Source organism: Pleurodeles waltl, chromosome 9 (genome assembly GCF_031143425.1).
Source record: "Pleurodeles waltl isolate 20211129_DDA chromosome 9, aPleWal1.hap1.20221129, whole genome shotgun sequence".
Lineage (NCBI taxonomy): Eukaryota > Metazoa > Chordata > Amphibia > Caudata > Salamandridae > Pleurodeles > Pleurodeles waltl.
In genome coordinates this window covers 1,097,660,418-1,097,687,905 of record NC_090448.1, presented here as the reverse complement: position 1 = coordinate 1,097,687,905, position 27,488 = coordinate 1,097,660,418, and the positions used below count along the sequence as shown (strand labels likewise).

At 44.2% G+C, this 27,488-nt stretch overlaps 1 protein-coding gene across 3 annotated transcripts in view; it reads right to left on the bottom strand.

The window, feature by feature from the left end:
- NDUFAF1 (NADH:ubiquinone oxidoreductase complex assembly factor 1) overlaps positions 1-27,488 on the bottom strand; it is a 124,475-nt gene that overhangs the window by 89,909 nt on the left and 7,078 nt on the right. The window contains exon 1 of one of the 3 annotated variants that reach the window (XM_069208793.1): positions 7,599-7,719. The exons of 1 other annotated variant lie outside the window; for it this stretch is intronic. The gene's annotated coding sequence lies outside the window, so the exon portion shown is untranslated. Of the gene's footprint in view, positions 1-7,598; positions 7,720-27,488 lie in introns of those variants that run through there. One more of the 3 variants, XM_069208795.1, reaches the window with a different exon arrangement.

Below are 27,488 nucleotides of genomic sequence, written 5' to 3'. Positions count from 1 at the left end.
ATCGCAGTAGTAAAATGGGGTTTGGGATGAGTTGAAGTAGAGAGATGAGGGAGAATTTAGTAGGGCTGCTTGGGAGATGATAGCAGTAAACTGAGGTTTGGGGTGAGCCAGGAGGGAAGAGTCTAGGACGGGTTATTTTGAAGATCATAGTAGTAGAATGGGTTTGGGGTGAGCCAGAGCATGGAGATAGATTGATAGAGGTTTACAGTGATGGTGAGAGAGTAAAGCTTTTGAGAGAGTGGTTATTTTTTATTTTCAAATTGTATTTTTTTTCCTTTTCCACTTGTACTGTAGGACTAACTTAATCAATATATAGATACATGATTACATAGTAAGGGAATATATGTGCAAGGAAGACAATAAGGAATTTGCTTAAGAAAGCATAAAGAAAGCCAAGGGCCACCTCATCTTAATTTCCCACTATTACTAAGTAGGGCTGCTGCCTCTTTTCACATCTTTACAAACAGTTTCTAGTCCTGAACTTTTCTGAGATAGCCTAATGCATTTTTGGTGTTGCAGTCGTGTTTTGCTTCTATACAACTAATTAAACTAAAACGCATGCTTTCTATGATTTGTAGGGGAAATGCATGACTGGAGAAAGTGTCCGTAATGACTTGTAGTGTGGTGGTGACACTAACTGAGGCATTTACCTCCCTTCTCTGGACACAAAGGCCTTTCACAGCGCTCACCTTCTCCCCTGCTTTTCAGTACCATTGTTTTCCCATGTCCAGATCAGACCATTTAACATGCAATCATTGTTTTGTACTCTACCAATACATCTGCAGCATGCTCCTTGATTTCTCTACAATTTGTACATCAAATACATAGTCAAATGTTAGCCTCGAGCCTCAAAGTTTCATACTTTGAACTCTTACCTAAGAGCCTTCTCTTTTCATATATTTAGTTTGGTGCTTGAAATTGTGGCAAGAAATCAGCCACTTTGGAGCGCTGCGCATTCAAGGATAAAGGAAATTAGAAATACATAGTCCTGCTTACTTTGTGCTGAAGATAAAAGTAGTGTTTGTTTTTCTTGAGACTCCACAACTAAGCCAGGCACCCTTTGGACGTGGTCTCTGGACCAGGTGGAGCTGCAGGTAGGGCGTCCAGACTCTAACATTATACCCTTGTGGAAGACTTCAGAACTGACAACGCTCCATAAAAAGACCCAGAACAAACAAACTAAGCAAGTGAACAATCCTTAGGTGGCCTCTAGAACATGAGACATTACTCTAGTTAAAGCACACTTCACATGAGACTGCAAAACACCACAATGCTGTGATCCACCCCTGGGTTGGAAAACTGGGCCCGATATGCGAGATACAAGGATCAGTGCTGGATGTTTTACCCCATATATGGTACTAACATGCTCATGCCCAAAAAACAATTAAAATGAAAATAAAATAAGGAAGTTTAAATACCTAAAATAGAATTCTCGTGTTTAGAGTTATATCAAAAAAGAACACTCAGGAAATATTTTTTTTAAATGATTTAAATGAACTAGCACATACCATAAACTCTGAAGTTAAGCTTAATTTAAGTCCAAATGTACTCATAGTACGAGTCTAAACTGTATGTGTTAACTCCAATACTAGGCCGGAAGCAAACTAAAATATACTTGAACTCTGAGCCCTGACCTTAAGACAAAAGTCAGCTCTTAACTCTGACCCTAACCCCAATGATCACCATAATTTGACATTTAACAATCAGTAGAAAACAGGTTACAATAAATTTAACATAAATATTGCAAATGTAAAGTACTTCAACTTTACAATTTCTCTTTTGTGTTTTACGTGTTGCTTATTTATTCAGTATGCCTACATACCTCACAGAACTAAATGATAGCCCACTCAATAAAACTAGGTGCCACAGACAAGTTTTTTCAACATTGAAATTAGTACTCAAGATGCGGCCCTCAGAATTGGAGACAACACTCCAGAAGGCACTTATAGTACCATGGACATCAGTCTTCTGTCAAAGCGGCCCGAATAGTAGGCACAATACTCTCAATGCAGTCATCAAAACTGCAAGCAGTACGCCAAGAACAGTGTTGAGAATAATGGATTTACCTTCAGAACAGTAGGTAAAAAACTCTAGATGTTGCATTCAGACCTGAATACGATACTTCAGAGGTGGCTTCTGAGACAGCAGGTACAATATTCCAGCCACATGATCTATAAACTGAACAATACATCCACCAGAACAAAAGATACTAGGCTCCAGATCTGACCCACAGACCTGGACATTTATGCAGAGGAGGTCTCAAACTCAGCATACTGCTCCAGCCGCAGCCACTACAACAGTGTGCAAAATACTCCAAAAATGTCCTCCGAACCCGGACCGGATAATGCAGGTGAGCCCTCTAGAACCAAACAATGGTGGCTGGTACCCTAAACATTTGGTGGGACAACCAAACAAATATCTAGGGTACCAGCAGCACATGGAATCACAAAAGAAAAAGAAAAATGAAAAGTAAGAATGCACGTACTTCCGCTGGCTCAGCTCCTTCGGTCCTTGTGAGTCCCTCAGCGCTCTGAGTGCAGGCCTGTGACAAGTAGTAGGCTGCTGCTTCCAAAGGTTAGTTTACTATATAGACTTTTCTTTTTTATTTTTTAACATGTATTACAGCCAACATGGCTTAAAGTATTTTTTTAAAAAGCACTATGACGTGTTATAGGTTTTTAACTTTAAGCTACGTTGCACAGCAGCATGTGCTACTGTGTAACATGTTAAAAAAAAAAAAATAACAAAGCCAATACATCTCACATAGGCAAAACCTATTGCCTTTGCCAATGCTCGTTTCTTTAGGTTCTGTTGTTTATGTGCATAGTCTTTTCACATTGACTTTCGAGTTACTTCATAAAGTATTTTCGAATGCAAGAGTTATTACACTTGCACCTTTATTCTCACCTCCTCAATACATTTTGGCTTCAATATATAAAGCTGCCTTCGCTCGTTTGTTTGCAAACGATAGTAAGTCAAATGCAATTACAAATTGAAAACTTAAATGCATCATCCACTTAAGCAGGAGTCTGATCCCCTGTCAACTGCACCTTTTCGCTACCTGGACACGACCTTCAGAATCTTGAACCTCTGCATTAGCATCAGCCCATCGAGCTCCTCGGCCATAACAATAACTGCACAATGAGGGCTCTGATTCAGACTGAGCATTACCTGGAACAGAGGAGCCATCTGCTCAGCTTGAGGAATCACTAGCGTTAGCACAAACACCCACACCACCAACCTCCCCATCCTCTTCCTGGTATTCTTTCTCAACTTGCTCATTGCTTACAGCAGCACCACATAGCTGCTCCCCCGCCTGATGACTAACACTAGCATCAGTATATAACCTACTGCACTGAAGCAACCCTTCTTCAGAGTTATCTGCAACACCAAAGCCCCCCTAGCATTGACATTAGGGGCAACACTTTTTCAGACTCACCAGCAACAATGGTGCAAAACCTCTTCAGAGTTATCCACAACACTCCGAGCCCTCCGACAGCATCTAGACCACATTCACAAAATTACTAGGTAGCCTTCGAGTACTGTGACAGCGTCTGTCAGTACTTTCTTTATAGGCCATCACATTTTTAAAATTTTATTTATGTAATCTTATTTTTCAACATGTATTTACACCAGTATTAAAACTGAAATGTAATCCAAGAAATGCATATTACATTTGCTAAAATACGTAAACAAAACATACCAAAAATAATTACATAATAATGGCTATAATAACCATAGCATTACTCACTTTTAAGTTGCATGCTGACAAGCACGGCTTGAGGGTCACAGAAGGGGAGGGAATAAATATTAAATTTAATGAAAAAAAAAAAAAGAATTTTTTTTAAAAAGGGAAGAAGAACACTTACCTTCTCCGCCACTCCTCTGTCTCTCGACGCTGCTCTACCTCTGCAGGCACAGGCTCCCAGCCTGTCCTGCGCCAATCCTAACACTGCTCAGAGCAGCGTCAGGATTGGCTGGGAGCACCCAGCCAGGGTACTCCCAGGCTGACTGGGAGACTGTGCAGTCTCTCTCCAGCCCAGCAACCGTGTTGCTGGGCTAAAGAGAGCCTACAGTGCATGTGTGTTTGGCCAGCCACCCAAGCTGTGAAGGGGGAGTGCTGAGCACTCCACCTCAGTGCACGTCACACCCGTGGCCCCGCCCATTTTGAAGAAAACAATAATAAACTAGTTTTCTTTAAAAGGTTTTACAGCTGCCGCTGCTGGCAGGGGGGTAACACTCTGCTGCCCAAACAAGGAGCTGCCACGGTTACATTAGTACCGCTAATGGGAACTTAAAGCCCAGACTACAAAAGTGATATTTAATCATAATTTTAAAAAGTCCAAACCTGTGTGTAATAGTACCACTCCACAACTATCGAACTAATATTTGTGCATCTTCTATGCTTAAACATTGCCTACAGTATGAGGGCACCATTGCTTAACCAGACCCCCACCTTCTCAGCTCCAGCATTACATGCAGGACCAATTAATGCCACTGCTGTCTCGCTTAACTTAAGAAAAAGGAACATTTTAAGATGAGGATCAATATCGTAAGTGAGTGCAATTAAATAATTAGCAACTTGAAGGGACCTAGGAATCCTAATGGAGTTTGCTCCTTAGGTTAAAGCTCTTCAAGGAGATGCATGTCAAGTGAGCATGATTTAAGACAGGCATGTACAGTATTAGTTGTGATCTTTAGTGTCTGTGAGAAAGCCACCAAAACAAAAAGCTCTCACTTCAAAGTCATAGGACTAGCCATACGTATGTGCGACAGCAGAGTGTCAGTTTAAGGTGTGATAAGTGTATTTATTGAGCTTCATATATTAATAATAATTGGGTTACTGGTTGGAGGGAGTTGGGGGGTGGGGGGGGAGGGGGGGGTTGAGTGTACCCTACTAAAGCAGAAACCAAAATTCTCGGCTGGGTGAAACCTTTCAATTAACCTGTGCTTAACCCTCTGGTAGCTTGGCAAAAAGCAGTCAAACTTAACTTAGAGGCTGTGTGTGAAGTGTTTATGTAGCACATCAAAAAGTAGTATAGTGAAAAGACAACACAAGTAAAATGCCAGACCAATTTAGAAAAGCAGAGTAAAATGAATAAATTATCTGACACCAAAACAACAAAAATCCCATTAGTAGAACTCAGAAGTACAAAGACCAAACTATGATTTCCCCTGACAGTGACAAAGTCACAAGTTCAGGCCAACTGCAATGGAGCGTGAGCTGAATACCTGGACCAAGTTAAGCCCACTGAACAAAGTACCTTAAATTCTGGTTGTGGAGTGGTGTGAGATCCTGTGTTGAGGATGCGTTGTGCAGCAGCAGTTCCTACAAGCTGCAATAAAAGGTCATGTGTGTGTGAGGATGGCATCAACGAAGGCTTGTGATGCAAAGTTCTGCTTTGGAGATGTGTTGCGCAATGGCGGCTCTAACAAAGCTGTCAAAGGAGCATGCCAATCAAGATTTTAAGTCAACTATGCCATTAATAAAGGCCTGTAATGCAAAGTCCTGTGTGGGGGATGAGTTGTGCAGTAGTAGTTCTGAAGACCTTCAATGTGAGGTTCTGCATTGGGGATAAATTGCACAGCTGTGGTGCTGATGCAGAACTGTGGGAAGATGTATTTCACAGTGTCGGTTCTGCCCAAGAGATCACAGCTGAGCTAGTAGAGCACCTTCAGGTCCACTTCCAAGGGTCTAGGCCTGGAGGGGCACCACTTAGGCGGACAAGACTCACAGAAGGCAGAGTCCAAGTACTAGGTTCAAGATGGTTAGAGCCTTTTCTGTCTTTGATCAGGCCAGTCAACTAACCCTTAGAGTCACTCTGGTGGTCCTGGGTTTAAGATATAGGTCAAGACCTTTTCACTCAGGCAGCAGAATAGCAATCCTTATTGCAGGAGAACGGAACAGTGTTCCATCCGAGACACCATAGTGCCAGAGGTGTACTGAAGAGTTGGGCCTGAGGGTCAAATGTTTATAGTCGGTGGCAGCTTTGAAGTAGAAGGCGGCTGTGGAGGTTTCCACCCCTACAGATGTTTTGAATTTCCTGCCCTGGCCCCAGCTCGCCTGGCTTCACAATAGACTAGTGTAAAACTCTTGGTGAGTGTGCTCAAAGTCTTTGTAATGTGCACGTGTTGAAGATGACAGCTCCTCCTCCCTATCAAGTCAGAGGTGGCCCATACTGCTAACACCTATTACCCCTTTGTCTCACTGTTTGGGAGTAATACACAAAGACCAACTGCACATAGTCATGCGATCCAGGATACAGGCACCAAAAGGTTAGGACAAGAAATGGTCAACTTTCAAAAAGTGACATTTTCAGAATTGTGACATAAAATCCAACTTTACCATTAAGGACAATTTTAAATTACAATTCTTTAGGCACAAAACCCAACATTCATTCCTGCTTCCAATCTAAAATTATCACATATTAAATACAATAAGGTAACCCAATGCTATCCTATGGCTGAGGAATTCTTTGCAGTTGTGAAAACACAATTTAAGTTTTTCCACTACCAGAACATGTAAAACTTAAAAGTTCACTTCCACTTCTTTTTTAAATACACTGCACCCTGCCCGATGGGCTGTTTAGGGGCAACCGAAGTGGTGACATATGTTTTCAAAAGGAAGGCTTAGACTTGGCATAAAGTTAGTTTTATGAAGTCGAAATTGCAGTTTAAACTGCAACACAAGTCGCAATGGCAGGCCTGAGGCATGTTTGACAGGATACTTAAATGGGTGGCACAATTAGTGCTGCAGGCCCACTAGTAGCATTTAATTTATGGGTTATGGGTACATGTGGTACCACTTAACTAGAGACTTACCAGTAAATTAAATGTGCCAGTTCAGTGTAAGACAATTTCGCCGTGTTTAAAGGAGAGGCACAAGTACTTTAGCACTGATTAACAGTGGTAAAGTGTGCAGAACGGGTTTGGAAAACAGGAGGGTGAAGGCAGATAAATTGGAGATGCCCTTGCAGAGAATGCCAAGCCCAACACTTAACAAGCCAGTTTCATCCGACACCGCTACTAAAACAGTAGACAATCTGTGCCCTACAAAAATGTCACATGTACATAGTTAAAATTAAAATAAAATAATGCTGCCTTACATTTAATAGCAATATAAAAAAAAAAATATAGAGAACATTGACACAGCTTGGGTATCTCATTGTGACACTGTCCGGGCATGTGGATATTACCGAATAGTTCATTTTTTAAAAAATATTACTTTTAATAACTATCACTCAATTCAGTGAAACGGTGTGTTCCTAAAAGACACGGATACGTGTTGATAGATACTTTTTTCCCCATTTGAAAGTCTTTTTCATAACATTTGCCAATTTTACGTCTTTTAACGGCTTGGCTTGTACTCTAGCTCTTAGAGCCAAGCACTATTTCCCATTATGTCAACAATAACTCCTCTCCATAAGAAGTTTAGCGGCTCCTAAGCACTTGCAACTAAGCCACGCCGTTTCATACGGGATTAAGGCGCTGAGATGTCTAACGGTAAAGCGAAATAACAGTTCCCTAAAAGAAACGATAAAGTGTCAGTCGCAGCACTGGACGGACTGCCACAAATCCTTTTCTATTTAAAGCATTACCTACAGCGCGTGGTTCCATCCACCTCCACTTAAGCACCGGCTCTAGCACGGCAGTCGGTAGAAACTACACGAAAGCGCCTCTTCGTCAGTTACATATGACAGCAGACTGGCACATTACGGAGATCGAAAGAGGACTCAAGGAGACGCTTTAGAATATGGGCAATACCATGACAATAGAAAAGGGACTGTAACTTGTGTTTGGTAACCTTTGGTATCCATCTTGGATAGGACATGAAGGCAATTGACATCAATTGAGATTTGTCTGCATGGTACAGTGTTGTCTTTTATTTTTAAATATAAATGAACAGCATATTATTAAATAGACTTTAAGCAAGCAAGGAGTTTGGCAAAACATTATTCTTTCTAAGTCTAACCTAGCTTTATACTTGAAATCATATAATAAAAGAAATACATACATAACCTAACAGGGATAGCAAGAACCTACCAAAAAAAAAAAAGAGAGACAGGAAATATACAGTGGTGGAAGAAGGAGCCTTGGTGTTTGGCATTAAAACATTGGCATCATCTGTGATAGGTTCTTAAGAAAACATTAGGTTCATGTACCTATCTCTCTCTCTCTTTCTGTCTTTCAATATGTATTTTTTCAATTAAAAAAAAAAAGGTTACAGGGATGTGATACTTAGGCTCACATTTCGCACTTCTAAAACCATAAGAAATTCAGCAGTTATAGTTACCTGAGCTAACTCTAACTTGTGTCCCCGTAATGCACCGCTTATAACCTCACATATTACATCACTTATGACATAGTCAGTGACATCACTAATGCCATCACTGATGACATCTGAAATTACATCACTGATGACATCATCCTGTGAGTGTAATAGGTTGTATGGATGGGTGAGTGAGTGGTTGAGTCATTTGATGTATGGGAGAGTGAGTGTATGTGTAAATAGCTGTATGGATGAGCAAGTGGCTGTGTGAGTGGCTGCATTTGGTTGAGTGGGTGTATGAGTGGTTGTACACAGGGAGTGGCTGTGTCAGTGACTGTATGGGAGAGTGAGTGGATATGTGAGCTGTTTTGGTGAATGAGTGGGTGTGTGAGTGCCTGTACAGGTGTGTGAGTGATTGTATGGGTGAGTGAGTGGGTGAGTGAGTGGTTGTGTAAGTGACTGTATTAGTGTGTGAGTGCATGGGTGTGTGAGTGGCTGTATGTATGAGGGAGTGGGTGTGTGAGTGGCTGTGTGGGTCTGTTAGTGGGTATGTGAGTGGTTGGATAGGTGTACGAATGGATCTGTGAGTGGCATCCCAGGACATAGCAGGAGCTGGCCCTAGGGGGTTGCGCTCTTCGATCTATTACTGGCTCTTTGCCTCCAACATCTAAATAGCCCTGGGAAGTGGTGGTCCCTGAGGGTCTGCAACAGAATCCCTATCTCTTTTTAAATTGGCCCCAGGGAGGTGGTAGTCCACAGGGCCTTGGTGGGGGGGGGGGGCAGGTGGCCCCCCCACAATGAATTTAAAGAAGTGCCCCAGGGAGGTGGTGGTCCCCGGGGCTGCTGGGGGAGCCAGGTGCCCCTCATATTCAATCTTACTTTTGTGTCCAGGGGAGATGGAGGTCCCTAGGGCTGCAGAATGGGACTCCCCAGGGCCATTAATGGCATTCCCCCCTCCAACATCTAAATAAATTAAACATCTGAATAGCCCGTGGAGGTGGTGGTCCTCAGGGCCCAGGGCTCTGCAACGGACCCCTATTTCTTTTTAGATTAGCCCCAGGGAGGTGGTGATACATGGGGCTGCGGCGGGCAGGGGGAGACGGGCGCTCCCCCCGCATTACATTTGAAGAAGTGCCCCAGTGAGGTGGCAGTCTCCGGGGATGCGGGGGGCCAGGTGACACCCTGCATTCAATTTTTGTTAGTGCCCCGAGGAGGTGGAGGTCCCCGGAGCTGCGGGGGGGGGTGTTTTAGGGTGGCCCACACTGATTTTAATCTTTGTGCCCACTTTAGCTTGCAGCCAACCCCTATAATCACCCAACCCCGCACTGCATACAGCCTTTGCTTTGCACAGCAGATATTGGGCACGGGTATGCATGCTCTACTCCCCCAGCCTATTTCGACACCGAGGGCCACATTCTCCGGGGCCTGGCATTCTAATATTGATTTTTTTGGGTGGGGGTAAGGGCAGAGTAAGCACCCGTCCCCAGGTTGACCTTGACCCTGGGGACCTCATTCCCCAGGGCCATTGCCTAAATAGTTTTTTTTCGGGGAAGGGCCACGCAGCCCTTCTCCCCAGGTCGGCCTCGATCCCAGGGAACTCATCCCCAAGGGGCGCAGCCTAAATATTTAATATTGTTTTTGGGGGTTGTGGACATGCCCCCCCACCCTTCCAAGGCCGATCTTGGACCCGGGGGACTCCATCTGCGGGGCCCAGCCTAATTATTATTTTTTTTGCCCTCCTCAGGGCCGATCTAGGCCCCGGGGACCACATCGTCCGGGGCCTGGCCATGTGATCTTGGTGCCCCTACTGTACCCAGTCATAATGTTGGGGACCGCAGGGGGAGCCTGAAGGCCCCCACGATCCTAGCCAGCTCCCCATCTCCAGTGGGAGCCAGCATTGCTAAAGCAGCTCCCTCTCTGTGAGAGCAGTTTCCTCTGTTTCCTGCCTGCATCTCCATGGGCAGGTATACAGAGGTAACCTTCGCTCACATGAAGTGAGAGCTGTTTGGCAGCTATCAACTCATGCGTGTGGAGTGTTTGCTGTGAATTAGCCACAGCTGTCAGCTCTCACCAAGTCACAGCAAATACCTATAGCCCAGCGATAGGCACACTGGGACACAGCAGGAGCCGGCCCCAGTGGGTGGCAGTCCCAATGGCCATTAATGGGCCATTGAAGGGGGCGCGCAGCCCACCTCCAACATCTAAATAGCCCCAGCGAGGTGGTGGTCCCTGGGGCCCAGGGGTCCGCAACAAACCCCCTATTTATTTTTAAACTATCACCGGGTAAGTAGCGGTTCCCGGGGCTGCGGGGGTGGTGAGCGGACCCTCTGCACTGATTTTAATATGGGTACCATGGGGATGTGGCGTTCCCCGGGACTGCAGGGGGGGTGAACGCCCCTGCAGTACATTTAAAGAAGTGTCCCAGGAATTTGGTGGTCCCTGTAGCTGCAGTGGGGCCAGGTTACCTTGAGGATTAACTTTACTATGGGTGCCCCGTTGAGGTGGCAATCCCCAGGCTGCGAGGAGAAGGGGGTGGGCGGCCCTCCACATTCTGTCTTTGCTAGTGCCCCATGGTGGTGGCGGTCCCCGGAACTGCAGAGGGACCGGGTGGCCTCCCCTGCTTTGATTTTAATCTATGGGCCCCAGGAAGGTGGCAGTCCCTGGGGCTGAGGGGAGGGAGGCAGGTGCCCTCCCTGCATTCATTCTCACTTTTGTGCCCCAGGGGTGGAGGGGGCCAGACTGTGACCACTCAAACAATCCTCAATTTTCTTTAATCGCTTCAATGCCTCTTCTTCCAAAGCGGCTACTAGTATCAGTCATTCAAGTATGGGAACACATTTAGGCCAATATTTATGAAAAAGTGGTGCATCAGTGCTGAAGCGCCACTTTTTCTGTGCCCCCCTACCAGCACCTAACAATACAATGGTTGTGCAGTAGTAATAATACAGTGCAATATGGCGGTCATTAGCGCAATAGCATCAACATTTTTGACGCTATTGTGGCGCTTTGCTACACTAGCATCGTACATTTTGACGCTAATGCAGCCAAGTGCAAGGAGGCCCATAGGTTTCTATGAGTGCTTCATTTTAAACACCTGCTCTGAGCAGGCGTTAAAAATTATGCCAAACATGGTGCAGTGAAATCTGTTACATTTCACTGTGCCATTTTTGCGGGCCACCCAGCTCCAAAATGCCGGCATAATGTGGTGCAAGGGGATACAAGGTGGCGCAATGCATGCATTCCACTACTTTGTAAATATGGTGCAGGGAAAAGGCCACCTTAGCTCCGCCTTAGCATAAAATAAATGACACTAACATGGTACTAAGGCAGTGCAAGGGGCTCTTACATATACCCCTTAGACTTAGAAGATGAAAATAGAAAATCAGGGTGCCATCATCTTAGTGAAGACTCTTGGGGGCAGACTTGACTCCAAATGGCAACACCTGGAACTGGTAATGGGTCCTGAAAATGCAGAACCTTAGAAATCTTTCAGGCGCTACAGCAATCCAAATATTGAATCATGCAACCATTAAACCCAGAGTTACCATATATCGTACTGTAGGAATGAAAATTATAGTCCTCTATAAAGTCTTATTTTTTAAATGTATGTTTTTATCCGTTTGTTTACATTCCTCAAGTCTATAACAGATTAACCCCTCCTGTTGCTTTTGGGACCAGGAAAATTCTTGAATGGATGCCTCTGTCCCATCCATCTTCAGCACTACTTTTTTTGCTTTCTTCTCCAGTATGGGTTGAATTGGCGATTCCAGAGCCCACCTCTTATCTTTGTTGGCTGAATCTTCCATCATTGTCATACCAGTCATTACTTATGAGGTTTGTACTGTCGTGTAGGCTCTCATTATTCTAATGAGACTACCAGATTTTGAGCAGCAGAATCGCCTGCGGTATGGAAGACTGAGTCTGACCCACTTCAGTTGACACCCTCTCGCCCTAATCCAGGTTTTGCTCCGGCTAACTAGCAGTGCCTCATCTCTACCCAAGGGCAAGGATGATTGGGCAGCCGAATGCATGAAATAACTGATTTCCCAGGGAAACTGTAGTCACTCAGGTCTGATCCGTTTCTCTCAGATACTTTAGTCTCACATACTCAGTGACAAACAAAGGCAGTATTTGTTTCAATAAGGTTTTAATGAAGCAACTGCATCTTAGATAGCAAAGCATGTACTGCAATAACTAGGACGATACAGCATGACAAGATTAAAATCATGTCAAGGAGAGTGAAGCATAGAAATAAAGCTAACCATATTGTCAGTAGAGTCAATAGACTAATTCCTATCTAGGCTTCTAATAGAGCACAGCATGTTAAGCTCTAATTCTGCCCTTCAGGTTCCCCTGGGAAGACATCATCCCCCATACCTGAGCAAAGCCCTGAAGTCTGCATAAGCAGCTGTTGCGAAGCGTTCAGCAATCAGCATACATTTGTGGTTCTATGGCTAGAATCTCTCTCTAATGTGTATGGGACAGGGAAGTGTTTTAATAATAAAACAGCTGATGTTCTGAAAAAATGTCCCTACGTAAGGATGTGTGTTTTCTATGGATGTCAGAGACAAACTTTGTACCACGTTCAACAGCAACCTATCTTACTGCAGCCTTGAAAGAAGCACAGAGTGATCAAGAATGTCTTGTTTAAGAACATAGTGCTGGTCTAAGGCAGGCCTAGTATGCTAAAATAACATGCATGGAGCTATAACTAAAATAGCTACACAACATCCTCCCCTTGTTGGTTGAAGGTGGTTCAAAGGCCTAAATATACAAAAGCTACTAAAACCAAACTAAAATACATATGTAAAAAATGTCAATAATGATAAGTTAAAAGGACACATGAGCATATATAAAAGGACAATTTAAAATGTTAGCATGTGGTGAAAAAGGGGCTGAATTTCAAGAGTTAGAGTCATTTTGAAAGTTGCCAATTGAATCCAGGACAATGGAGGACCTCCAGAAATAGGAAGCATCACTAAAATGCTGAAAAAGCTTGGCCCACATACCCTAGACTGGGCCTCATAAAGGATGCAAATTCCTAGGAACCTTCTGTCACTATCAGGCACTGTTGAAGCCCAAATAATATGGGAGTGAGTAGCTTGAAACACCTGGACCAAGGATGAGTAACATCCCTGCCAAGTGCCACACATTGCATGTTAGAAAAACACATTTTAGTGCTGTCACTACATTAAAATGCATTGTCACGCGTAATGAATAGTTCCTTTCTGCTTCAACGTTGCTCAAGGCGCCTAGTGTTATGTCTTGGAAAGTATAGGGTCTGCGGCATCTACTGAGCGTCCCCGGAAGTGAGGAAGCACGGGATGCAGAACAAGCATTTGCAATGCAACGGGTATCGCATTTTCTTGAGTTAGAGCTATCAGCATTGTAAATTCAGAACTGGACTTTTTTGCCACATAAATTGGTCAACCACGTCTCATAATTTCATAATTTCATCTTTTCCTGACATGTTTGGTGGTCAATGGTGGTTACTGACATAAGAAATTACAAGCCGTTGAAGAAAGACAAGATGACTGCACTACCTCGTGTTGTGTAAACGCCTGAACAGAAAATTGGAAAATAAGGCAGGAAAAGTTTTTTAATTTTTTATTTTAACAGAATGAAATGTCTTGCATGCATTCTTGACTCATATTTCGAGAAGCAGAGCAGCGGGAGAAGATTTATGGCCCCAATAAAGGAGATAAGCAATGCCCTGTGTGCGAGGTTGTGAGTGCTGGCAGGGAGGGGCACTGGAGAGAGAGACTCGAGATGCGATGCGAGGGTAAGCAAGGTTCACATCATTGCTTTTAGGTTTAGCTACATTCTACCAGAAAGGGCATATTGTGGCTTTCGTGAGCAGTGAGCAAAATGACCGGTGTTTCCTCAGTAAAATAGGCTTATTTTAGGAGCCAGAGGTAAGCAAGGACAGCACTGGAATAAAGCCAAAACAAATGTTAGCGACATGGGAGGAGATGGGAGGAACGGAATGCTGCAATAAAACGCAGCAGCTATCAGCCTAAAACACCCACAGTGAAAGGGGAGCACCAAAGAAATATTGAAAATAGTCTGTCACAGCAACAGATAAAGAAACCAAAGTGGAATAATACAGTAGTTGGTCACTGTTCTGAAACATAAAAAGGAGGGAGAAAGAGGCAGAACCTACCACTAGCGAGCAAGAATTTTAGAAGGACACTGCAACCAACAAATGAAATCGCTTTAAGCCAAAAGAAGTACACTAAAAGTATACTCGACGTTGAATGCTTATGCTCAACCTAAAAAGTGAGCAGTAGCCATAGTCTCGCCAGTCCTCCACGCCGGGGCCTAGCCTGTTTTCTGCATGAGAATGTAAGTTCCCTCCTCCTCACAAAACCCTCTGTGCTGTGAATAGCCCTTTTTGCGAAGTCATGGGCATTCTTTTAATTGCCCTGCTTCAAAGGCCTAACACCACTTGGCACTGGATCACCAGAAAAGTCATATCTTCCTAGGTAGCCTCCTTCAATGGAACACCCGAAGAAAATGTGGATAACAATGTAGATTTCTCTTCAACTGCAATGGTAACTAAAGTCAGACCCTTTGACCAAAGGAGTCTCTCTCAAGCTTAATCCTTCTTATAGTCTCACCACATATGCCATCTTGACAAGATGAAGGGCATCGTTATTGGAGCACATAGTACTAGAGAAATAGACTATGATAGAGAAACAAACAATCAATCTAATGGGAGGGAACTAACAGCAATTTGGAAAGCTCTGATTTTTAGGACATTCTCAAACAACATTATGTCAAGGTCAAAACAGATAATGAAGTGATATTACCTTATCAACAAAGAAAGGGGACTGAGATCCTCTACTTTGAATTTGGGGTCAATGAGAAAAGGCAGAGAAGTATCCCCTTTCAGACAGCTGCTTAGATGGAAAAAACAATGCTCAAGTTGACTCATTGAACAGGAACTTTGTTACATCTCACGACCTGTGTCTTTCTTCAGTGGTATTCGGGGAGATATACCACAGAATGATGGAACCTTGCTTCGATCTTCTCGCCTCTCACATGAACACTCAAGTAGAGAAATTCTGTGCACAACTTTCAACCGAAAGGGTGTGAGAAGTGGCTGCTTTGTCTATTCTGTGGCCTCCTTGATTCTATATGCATTCCCTCCATTTGCTCTAATACCTCATCTGCTGTTGAACATAGGTAAGCAACAGATGTTGTAGTAATAGTAGCATTCTGGCTGAGAGGAACTCAGTTCTGTCTCTTTCGTTCTATGGCTCTATTTCCTACCTAGAACATTCCCTTCTCTCTGTATCCTCTTCTGTATCAGGGGTGCCTTCCTACTCAAAGCCTGGCAATGTCAATTTGAAGGTTGAACAAGATGTGCTTAGGAACAAAGGTTTGTTTGAATACTTAATAGTAAACATTTAGCAGGTTAGATGCCCCTCCACACTGAAAACGTATTCTCGGAATTGGAAGAATTTCCTGGGGGGGTGCCCTGGAATTATTGTTTTTTTCTGTAAATAGTGACATTAATCCATTTCTTAAATTCATGTTTGCTGATTAAAATAGCGGTTTGACAGTTTCCATTCTAAGAGTTCAATGGGTGGTCATTAGAGTCTCTCATGAACCTTGAGAGTAAAACGCTTGAATTTAGAATTCTTTGATGTTTTTCTTTATCCAGACCTGTCGTCTAGAGAGACACCGTCTCCATATGGATCAGGGGTTCGGCTGTCTAAGCAACTAGCTGTAACATAGCAATCATCATACAGCCATGGTCATATGGCGGGAATCTCCCTCTAACGTGTTGGGGACATATGGGTGTTTTTTATAATAAAACAGCTGACATTCTAAGAAATGGTCCCAATGTATGAGTGTGTGTTTTCTGTGAATGTTAGAGACACAGTATACCATGTTTGTTGGCAACCCTATCTGACTGTAGCCCTCGAGAAAGCACAGAGTGAAATAAAGTCCTACTAAGAACGTAATGCTTTCCTAGGCGAAAGGCCAATAAGATAGAGAAAATTAAACAGCCCTGCAAACGTGGCTATTGCTAGACAAATAAAGCGATGCTGAATAGAATGTAACTGGGTGAAAGTGCACAACGGCAGGCCCATTTACTAAAATACCATTTCTAAATTAGGGCTAAAATAGATATACAACACATTGGTAAGCTTGGAGCTATACCTTGCAAACCAAAAGAACTGAAAGTAATTGAAGATGGTATATTGTTTAAAACTAACCCTGGATTTCTTACTAAAGTTCTTCCTTTGCCTTATAGTGAACAGATTTTTTTTTCCTTTCCCTCTCCTAACCCTTATTCTCAAGATGAGAGTTTGTTACATTGCCAAGATTTAAGAAAGGCAGTTTTGAAATACTGGAAACTTGCTAAAGATTTTAGGAAATCAGTAAATTTGTTTACTACCTTTGGTGGTGTATATGTGGGTAATAAGCCTGCTACAATTTTTATAAGTAGATGGAATACAGAGATATTGCAACTGCTTACAAAACAGTCAAGGTATCCCTAAACAATCTTAGGAGATCGATCATATATATTTTGTCCTCATGGGCTGAGTTCACTGCATCCTCCAGTAAGCATAATAGTGACATTTTCCGTATAAGAAATCACTTTTGGCCAGCAGAGCTTTCTTATTACTCACATGTAATGGCTGGGAAGAGAACATAGAGATAATGTGTTAAAAACAGCAAGGGTGACCTTTGCTCTAATCCTAGCAAGGACAATGGCTCCCACTACCTTTTTTGGTAGCAAGATAGGCATAATTGTGTACAGTCATCACTTACACCCTTGGTCCCAGTGTAGGAAGCTGGCTATCTATGTAGTATAGCAATGTAGGGGTATACAATGCAGATAGTCTGGTTCACCCGTATTGGTTTACAGGGCTTAAATTAATAATCCTGTATTATGTCTTTTGTGGTAGTGTGGGTGAGCAGTTTAGGCATAACAGAGGGTAGTGTTAAGCATTTGTTTAACACACACAGAGTCAATAAATGAGACACACACTCAAGAAGAAACTCAAGACCAATTTAAAAACATAATGTAGACTTTTATATTAATTCAGACACCAAGATCTTCAAGATCAGGTAAGTACTTTTTGAGTTAGCAATATTTCAAAATTAGAAAATACAGATGCCAGATTTGAGGCTTCAGCTTTGAATGCGGTAATATTATCCTATGGGAAAAATATACACTGCACAGGGTTACCTGCAACTGACTTACAGGTAGGATCTCCTGGACTTAGAATAAGTAAGGGTCAAGGTCCTTAGAACCACTAGCCGTCTCAGGTTACCTGCCTTTGTGCATCCGGGTGCAGAGGTGCTGGCCGCAAAGGTAGCCTCGAACATTATTGCTGAAGTCAATGGGGAAGACTACCTTTGGTAAACAAGCTGAAAGTGGGGACTGGGGGACAAGTACAGCAGAACCCAATTGGGGGCTCGCCTCGTGGGAGTCTCAGGACCACAGAGACACCGTTGATTCTCTTGAGCTCGGGTGCAGAGGTGTTTTGTCCAGTGGCTCACTGGTGTTAGAGGCTAATACTTCCTGGGGTCGACATGGAGACGGGGAAACAAGACAGCAGGGCCACCATGGATGCTGGCCTTGGTGATGCTGATATCTCTAGTCTGTAGGTCAGCATTGAGTGGTATTGGTATTGATGCTAAACAAGCCTAGGTGCTTGCAACTGGCTGGGGTACTCTGGGTATCGGTGCAGGAAGGCTCCAGGCAGGCTCAGCATCTCCAAGACAGGCTAGGTCAATGGGGCTGTACTCCTAGACACTTGGGATCCTCTCCCTGGTGATATCCTCCCTTGGTTGGCCTAATGGTCAGCAAAACGGAACAGTCGCTGTTGGTACCTGCTGGTGCAGGTAAGTGGCTCCTCCACTCCAAGGGAGATGTTGACTGAGGGTGAAGTGCTGGCACTTCTCCAAGGCTCTGGGCAGATGCACAGCTGCAGGACGAGTCAGGTCTTTGCAATTATCGGTGCAGGAGCAGGTAGGCAGGATTTTTAACAAGTCCACAGTTCTTGTGTCTTCGCCTCTTCTTTGTCCCTCTTTGTTTTGTAGTCAGGGGAATCTGAGTTTTTGGGTCTGAGGGCCACATAAATACTAAATTTAGGACCGTTTAGGTGAGTGTAGGATAGTAGCCAATGGGCTACTTAGCCCTGGGGTGACTACACCCTGTATATGACCACTTCCTGAGGTGAGGAGTGGGCATAACCTTGTCCCAGAGTTCCTGGTTTCACCAAAAACAAAATGGTGGAGCCATTTCTTCGTGGAGCACATCAGGTAGCCCACCTTAGGAGTGTGACTTGCCTGGTGGTGAAACACACATACTTGCGTAGCTAATTTCCTGCCTCTCCTGGTGCCAAATGGGCCCCGGGGCATGGGGTGGCATCTCCCAGGTTTGGGGGAAGTCGGGGTCACAAATTAAAGACGGTAGGGACTTTGAAGTCCCTGGCATTGGTATGCAGATCCATTAGCCATCCTGCTGGACGAGGTGATAGCACCCTTCTCTAGAGCAGGCAATGATTCTGGCCTCTGAGAGCGGGGGCTCTCACCTCCAGGGGGTCAGAAACCTGTCTGTGGCTGCAGGCTGGTAGATATTGGTCTGCCAGCACAAAAGAAGACTAGCAGGTTTCAGGGGGCACCTCTAAGGTACCCTCTGGTGCATGTCATAATAAATCCAATACTGGCATCAGTATTGATTTATTAAGACAAGGTGTCTGATACTAAACACCATAGATTTCAGTGAAGCCACTATGTAGCTGGGTAACTCGTAATGACAAGTGTCCAGTACATAACTTAAGATGGCTTCCCTGTTCACTTGCAATATCTAACAATAGAACTACACTTCACAGGGGCACAGATGCTCAATCAGATATGTCCTCACATAAAATATAATGCACCCTGCCTTAGAGTTTTAAGACCTGATGTAGGGGTGCCTTACATATACTATATGCAGTAATTGTGGCATGCGTGTACCATGCTGTGTTTTCACTCATGGTTTGCACCATGAGATGCAGTCTGTAACGGCAGGCTATGTGCAATTTGTAGGGGGGTCCCTTAAGGTGGGTTAAGGCATGCTGCAGCCCTTATGACCCTCTTTAGTACCCCTGCCCTAGGTACCAGGGGTACCATTTACTAGCGACTTAAAGACGTGCCAAAGTGTGTGCCAATTGTTTTACAATTGAGTATTATGTTTTTTGGGGAAAGAACACTGGCACTGTAGCCTGGTTAGCAGGCTTTAGTGCACTGTCACAGTCAAAAACCAGCATCTAGCAGTTCAAATGGGGGCAAAATGTGGGGGACTACCATGTCGAATTTGAGGTGCCTTTGTCTGAAAGTGAAGGGAGTGGTGGGGTACAAAGAGCTAAAGAAGAAAAAGACTTTCTCACCAGCCTTTGGTTGATGGAGACTGTAGGATGCTGGCTTTTATGTAGTAGTGCCTATGTAAGAGCAAACTATGCAAAAAGTCTGACAATTCCTATTGGTTTACAGGGCTTACTTTAATAATCCCAAGAGCTCAATTTGTGATAGTGTGGTTGAGCAGCTTAGGTTTATCAGAAGGGAGTGTTAAGCATTTGTCGTACACAGTCATTAACTAGCTCAGGCACTCAATAAGAAAATCAGAAACCAATTTATAAAATAAGGCAGATTTTTTATAAGAACTTAGACACCAAGATCTTTAGTACAAGTTATGATATTGATTTAAAAGTACATAGGAAAATAGTTCAAATAATGCTACAACACTAAAATGTTATCCTATGGGTGAAAAACACACATAGCAAACAGGTACCGGGGGGTGCCCTTTGAGACCTAAGGTGCTAGGAAGTTGAGGTCCAAAGTACCATCAGCAGTTCCACTTCACCTGTCCTGGTGTGTCCAGGTGGAAGGGGTGTGGTCGGGATGGTAGCCCGAGCGCTACACCATTAAGGACTATGGTGACCTGAAACAGAGGCTGCAATGGGGGATTTGGGGACAAACCCGGAAGAACCCAAAGGGGGGGCTCTGGTTGTGGGGACCCCTAGGCCTAAGGGATGCAGTTAGATATGGTGTATCTGGGCTGTGGAGCTCGGGTGCAGAGGGGCTTGGCTAGCTAGCCACTTGTGAATGAGGGTCTCATGGTTGGGCAATCTGCAGAGTGAAGAAAAACAAAACAGCCCAGCCGCTATTGTCATGGGTCTCGGTGGTCCTGATATCCCTTGTCGTGCAGGAAGGCTTCAAAGGTCGTGAGGTCCGAGCTGGTAGTAAAACAAGCATAGGCTGGTGCAAGTGCCTCAGTAATCACGGTATTGGTGCAGGAGGGCTCCTGGAGGGTCTAGCGTCTCAAAACTTAGCAGAGAGACAGGCCTGACATCCTAGAGCCATGATGTTCACCTCCTGAAGTGGTGCTCCTTCGGTGGGCATGATGGCCAGCAGCACAGTGAACCAGTTGGCACCTGTAGATGCAGGGGTTGGCTCCTCCACCCCCAGGGAGATGATAACTGGTTGTCAAAATGCTGGACAGTCCTCCAAGTGGGGAGGATACACAGCTACAGGATGAGTTGGATCTTTGCATCTGCTAAGAAACCAGCTCCGCTGCAGGGTTTGCTGCCAGTTTCTGTGAAGGTCACTGGTTCTCGCAGTGTTGCCTCTTCCTTGTCCTTCTTCAGTTCCCAAGAATCCGAATCTGCAGGTCTGGTGTCAGGGGGACTCTAAATAGGGGTGTTTAGGGGAGAAGGCTGTGGTAGCCAATGAACTACCGACCACTAGGGCAACTAAGCCCCCTGTATGACCACTTCCGATGGAGAGTAGGTATAATCCTGACCCAGAAGTCTCTATTTAATCAAAAACAAGATAGTGAAGCACTTCTCTGGCTGTTCACTTCAGCTAGCCCACCCTAGGGGTGCGGCTAGTCTGTGGGTGCAACACACCTCCTGAATAACCCATTTCCCCCCTGCTCTAGGCCCCAGGGCACCAATAACCAGAGTACTGGGCAGTTGCAAGTACCAAGGCTTGTTTGTGTCTGGACCAGACAGTACTGCCGCTAAAGACAACCTGCCCACTGAGGGACAACAAAACCGCTAAGGTTGACCATGAGAGTGGTCTAGTTGTTTATTTTTCTCCCCCCTCTGCAGATCTAGCCAATACCCTTGAGTGCCTTTAATGCACAAGACAAGCCGACAAAACCCTCTGCACCGAGCTCCATGGCCCTGGCCCGCGACTATCTACTATGTCCACTTGCTCCCAAGACCCTCAGGGACTGAGCCCTCCATTGGGAGCTCCCGGACTTGTCCCCAAGTCCTCCTCTGCATCCTGTTTCTAGGTGGCACCCCTCTTCACCAACCGTGCAGTGTGCAAGGCTCCCAATCTGTCCAGCACCTCTGCACCCGGACAACACAGTCAGGTAAAACCGAACTGCTGGTGGTTATCGTGACCTTGAACCCCTACCGCCCAAAGAGCTAAAGGGGACCTCGAGATACTATTGCAAATACCTGTATTCCGTACATGTTCTTTTCTCCATTGGAAAGCATTACCGTGTAAAAGTGCATTTGTGTTATTTACACACCTGACTGTGCAAAGTAATATCTTGAAGAGTACTTATCTAATTCAGAAGATTTTTGGTGTCTAAAATAACATAAAGTGTAGTTATTGTTCTAAAATTGGTCTTGAGTTTCTTCTTGAGTGTGTTTCACTTATTGACTCTGTGTGTTCAAAAAGTGCTTATTACTATCCTCTGATAAGCCTAAACTGCTCACCCACACTACCACAAAAGAGAGCATTTAGGATTATTACTCCAGTAAATCAATTATGGTTGCCTGTACTAACAATCTGCATAGTGTACCCCTACATTCGGTACACTGCATAGATAGCCTAGCTTCCTATAGAGGTTAATTGGGGTGGGGGGAATTTGAAGGAGGATTTTCTCTGTTTTGGGTCCATTGCACTTTAGATATAGAACTGTGCTGACACCAGTGAGATTTGGTGGTATCTGCCATTATTGGGCCAGTGAAGGCACCATGTTGGTTGGGGCTCTAGCTGTTTTCTGGTCCATTCTATTTAATGGACGCCGGTGCGCGGACACTCCACATCTAGTACTATTAGTTTTTAATGTCCTCACAACATTTTTTTAACAATGTTATTTGTTTTTTTAGGTCCGGCATAGCATTGCGCAAGCGCTGCTCTTCTCAACATGCAATCTATTCTTTGGGCTTTAACCATGCCCATCACTTTCATTTGTTCCTGGGCCTGTCTTTCAAAAATCCCTTGATGTCGTTTGTAAATGCTTTATGTTTGTCCTGACTTGAGGCCATTTTGTTACGACCTTGGAGACTGACCCTGTTACATGGATTATTGCACGATCGGCCATGTACCACAATGTGGCGCACTATTTTTTCTTTTGCCTCACTTCTTCTCGCTTCTGGTAGTATATTGTTTCTTTCTCTTCCTTGTTTTCATGCATCTTGCTGTTTCTTTGTGAGGTTTGCACAGTCTTTTTTTTTTTATTAAATTTTTTTGCCCTTTTTATGTAGTGCAAACTTGACAGGAAGGTATTGGAGCTCTTTATTTATTTGTATTTTTTGTAGTTTTATAAGGCACAAACTCAATACAAAGGTATTACAGTGCTTTACATGAGCACCAGTTACATTAAACAAGAAACATTTTTGATAGCAAGGGTAGATTAAGTGAGTAGCCCAGAATTGCAGGATGTTGTGCCGGCGCTGAGACTCAAACCATGTCCCCCAGCTCCAAAGTTGGTAGCTTTTCCCTTTATGCCACATCCTCTCCCCTAGGGTTGTTTGTCTAGTGCGTGTTGGGGCAGTCTGGGAATAGCTCTGTTTTTTTTTATATAGTGCTTCGTAATACAGGCTCTGCCATTTCATAGTACTGCAAAGCTGGTGCCATTCTTAACAAAATTGCCATAATTTATTTGCATCGACCTTGGCAAGATGAAGAGGTGAAAAAGCTATGTCAGCATTGTGATCTATGACATTCTCATTCTGTCAAGACCACTGCAGTGGGTGTACTAACCAACTGACTTGAGTAGAACTTAACCCTAGGCAATGGCACGTGCTCTTGATAAGCTCCGAAAGGTCAACAACCAAGCACATACGTTAGTTCTAGGCAAGAAAATGGCGAAAGGTGGAAAAGGAGTCGTGACTCCATATCCAAGCACTTAACGCCCTCAAGCTTGATAGCAAAAAACATCTAGCCTTTGGATGTATGTTTGGCCTCTTTAATTAGAGTTCAGTTAGCGTGAACTCGATACAAAGGTATTACAGTGCCTTACATACGCATTGGGTACATTACACAAGAACATATTCATTTTTAGTAGCAAGGGGAGAGTAAGTGATTTGCCCAGAATCACAGGATGTTGAGCCGGCGCCAAGACTCAAGCTGTGTTCCCCATCTCCAAAGTCAGCAGTTCTGTCCCTTACGCCACATCCTCTCCCCTACGGTTCTTTGTCTGGTGCGTGCTGGGGTAGTCTAGGAATAACTTTTTTTTTTTAATATAGCTCTTGGTAATACAGGTTCTGCAATTTCATAGTGCTACAAAGCAGGTGCCATTCTTAACAAAATCATTATAATTAATTTGCATCGACCTTGCAGAGATGAAGAAGTGAAAAACCTGTGTCAGGATTGTAATCTGTCACATTCTCATTCTGTAAAGACCTCTGCAGTGGGTGCATTAACCAAATGACTTGAGTAGAGCTTAATACTAGGTGATAGCACATGCTCTTGATAACCTCAGGATAGTCACCAACAAAGCATATAGGTTAGTTCTAGGCAATAGGATGGTAAAAGGTGTTGTCTCCAAAATGGAAAAGGAGTTGCGACTCCAAACCCATGCACTTCACGGCCTCAAGCTTGATAGCAAAAAATATCAAGCCTTTGGATGTAAATTGGGCCTCTTTAAATAGAGTTTGGTTAGCACGTACCTGGTACAAAGGTATTCCAACGCTTTACATGAGCACTGGTTACATTACAAAAGAACACATTCATTTTTGGTAGCAAGGAGAGATTAAGGCCCTCATTACAAACCTGGCAGTCGGCGGGAATATGGTGGAATATCGTGGAAAGTACTGCCAACACACTGGTGATACTTTCCACCATATTAGAAGCCAAACTGTCAATTTACCACACCGACCACCACGGCTGTAATGGCTGCCGGGCTGGAGATATCAATCTCCAGCCTGGCGGCCGTCACTGTACCACCTGTGGGATTATGACCTCGTCTACCGCTATGGTTTTCGTTGCTCCCTTACTGCCACGAAAACCATGGCGGTAGGCACTATCAGTGACAGGGAATCCATTCCCTATCCCTGACAGAGGTCTTCCCTACCCTCACCCCCCTCCCCAGAGTCCCCCACCCCTCCCTTCCTCTCCAACCCCCCTACATTCACGCCCCCCTTCACAGACGCACACATGCATACACACACCCAATCCCACATTCATCCATGCATAAATCCATTCACACACACATCCACACACACTTTCATACATACACGCAGACACGCATTCACAGAACACAACATACACGCGCTCACACCTCCAAACATGCACACACATTCAACACGCAACACACACCCGCGTACACGCGTGCACAAACATACACACACCCCCAACACTCCGCACGCCCCTCCCCTGTTGGACCACCCACTTAACTGTGTTTAGGGGGTACTCCGGCAGGAGTCGGGACGGGGCTGCCAGCAGAGCACCACCAGGAATTATTACTGGTCATAATACAGCCGGCGGCAGTCTACTGGCATGGCACTGCTGCTGGCCACCTTACCGCCATCCGCAAGGCATGGCCACAGCCAGATTTTCGTGATCCTTCTGGTGGAAATCCAGCTGTGGTCATAATACAGTAAACTGCTAGTAGCCACGGCAATGGTCTTTTGGCAGCCGTCGCCGCTGCAGTAGGAGGTTTTTACCACCACTGTCATAATGAGGGCCTACGTGATTTGCCCAGAATCAAAGGATTTTGAGCCAGTGTGTCATTTAACACACATTAATATGGTCTGAGCAAAGATTTCTCCTTATTAATACCAGTTTAATGCATGATTACAGGAGTCAGCAACTAAAAAGTGACCAGATGACCTCTGTAAAGGATATGCCTCTCTGCAGAATATACCAGAGTCACAGAACTGCATCATTCCAGTGCCCTTCCTCCTAATACACCAAGCGGAGACACAGCATGCTTAATGTGGGCTACATGAATTATTGTTATAATTTTAATATTATTGTTATTGCATTAGTTGTGTGATGGGGTTATGAAGAGGAATGCATCTTTACGACTGCACTACGTATACATGATGCAGTATAGGTTTCCAACAAAGGAGTTCATATTTTCTCTAAAGCAATACATGATTCTTATTTATGACTTGTGAGGCACTGAGAATTTGTGACTGGCACAACATCTATTTATGCTTCACAAACTTGGACACATCTACTCTCATCATCACCACAACATTGATCTGTTTCAGAGCAATGGTTCCAGGTATCTTCAATATACACAGATATTCCTGTTATATGACCAGACTATTTCTGGACATCTTCTTTGATTTTAAGAGAGGTCAGAGTTGAGTCAGTGCCTGCGAGGGACATGACTGCCTTACCTTATTCTCATTGTGTGTTCTACGACTACACACCAGAAGTACACTAATGCTGTATGCTTCATATGTGTTGTATTTGGGGGTGCACAAGTTCTCCTTCAAAGGGTTTATGGTCTAACCAAGCCCTGTGGTGTAAGAAAGGTGCCTTCTGGAGTCACCTAGTGGTTAGGTGAAATTATTGCCAATTTACCTTGACAGCCTATATGGGGAATGCACTATTGGCACAGTTCTATTTTGCCTGAGGAGCTGAATTTTGTACCGCTCCCTGGCCCAGCTGTTCCAACAGAACGCCCATTGAATGGCTGGGCCAAATGAATTCTCACATGGTTTGTCCCAGACTGTAATGGCACAGACAAGCTAAAAAGAATGCCATGCTTCACTGTGTCTTAGAATATTGTATTCCGTATTACAATTCACACAGAGCTGCTTGCCAGCTGGAATAAGCCTGTATGATTTATCCTTTATGGCTGGGCCACACAACCAAACTGTGTTAAAACCGGAAAGGAGACCAAGCATCAGCGTGAGATAACACAAGACACTACAGCTGTGGTATTTAGTGCCACGGCAATGATGTGCACAGTGACCACCCATGGCTGGATCAATGTCCACATCCTGGTTTGAAGGTATATTTTGAATGCAAACCTTTTCCCAGTACCTAATTGGGTACCATGAGATTTACTTGTCAAAAGATTTCCCGGGAAGCAGGAAGTGGGGCTTATGTGCCCCATAGCACTCACTGTCCGATTCATAGTCATTTGCATGTATAGGTTCAACTTACTTGTGTAAATGGCTTGATTTACAAAACAGGAAGGTGAATTTGAGCTTAAAACTCGATTTACACACACATAATACAACACCTGTATTATGTACCATTAGGTTGGAATAAATCTGCTCTCATGGATGTGGAGTGTACATTCCAAAGTGGGGATGCCATACAGAGTTAGTGCACACTGACAAATGTATGAATTGGTAACTACTCACATGCATTCACAGCCTAGAAAGGTTTAGAGGCTTACTGTTGTTACAGACAGGAATAAGTCATTTCTCAGTAACAGAATGAGGGGAAACATACCTAAAATTTCTGGAGTTGTAGGAGGTGTGGCTTCTCCACCGGGAAAACAGTTTCCTGGTAGAAAAGTTAGAAAAAGTAAATGTCTTAGTAATCACTTTTTTAGGGGTGAGCCTGCGTATCGCTTGCAAGATGCTGTAGTAGTTACAAAAGGGCTCGGAGCCCCGTCCATTTCACGTCAGTGTCTTTCATTGGTTAGTGGACTTGCCTTTTAAAATCTGCTTGCTTTCATTAGTGGAAGGCATGCATAAATCATGCCTTTTCCAGTGGTTAGCCCTCCTCGAGCGCAGCGACCAAGTACTGAAAACATACGAGGCTCGCTGTTTTCCATCCTGTTTGTGGACTACTTTTTCTCTTTTTTTGCAGCGTGATCTTGCTTGTTTAGCAGCGCGATGGCGCTCGGTTTATTTGACCCATTTAATGAGGCAAGAAAAGTCCGGTTGGGAGTTTACAACTGCTAATAGCTCTAACTCTGAGAAATGCGAGACCCATTGCATTGCAAATGCTTGTTCTCATATGAAATGGTTTTCCATGAGCAATGCATGTGTAGCTG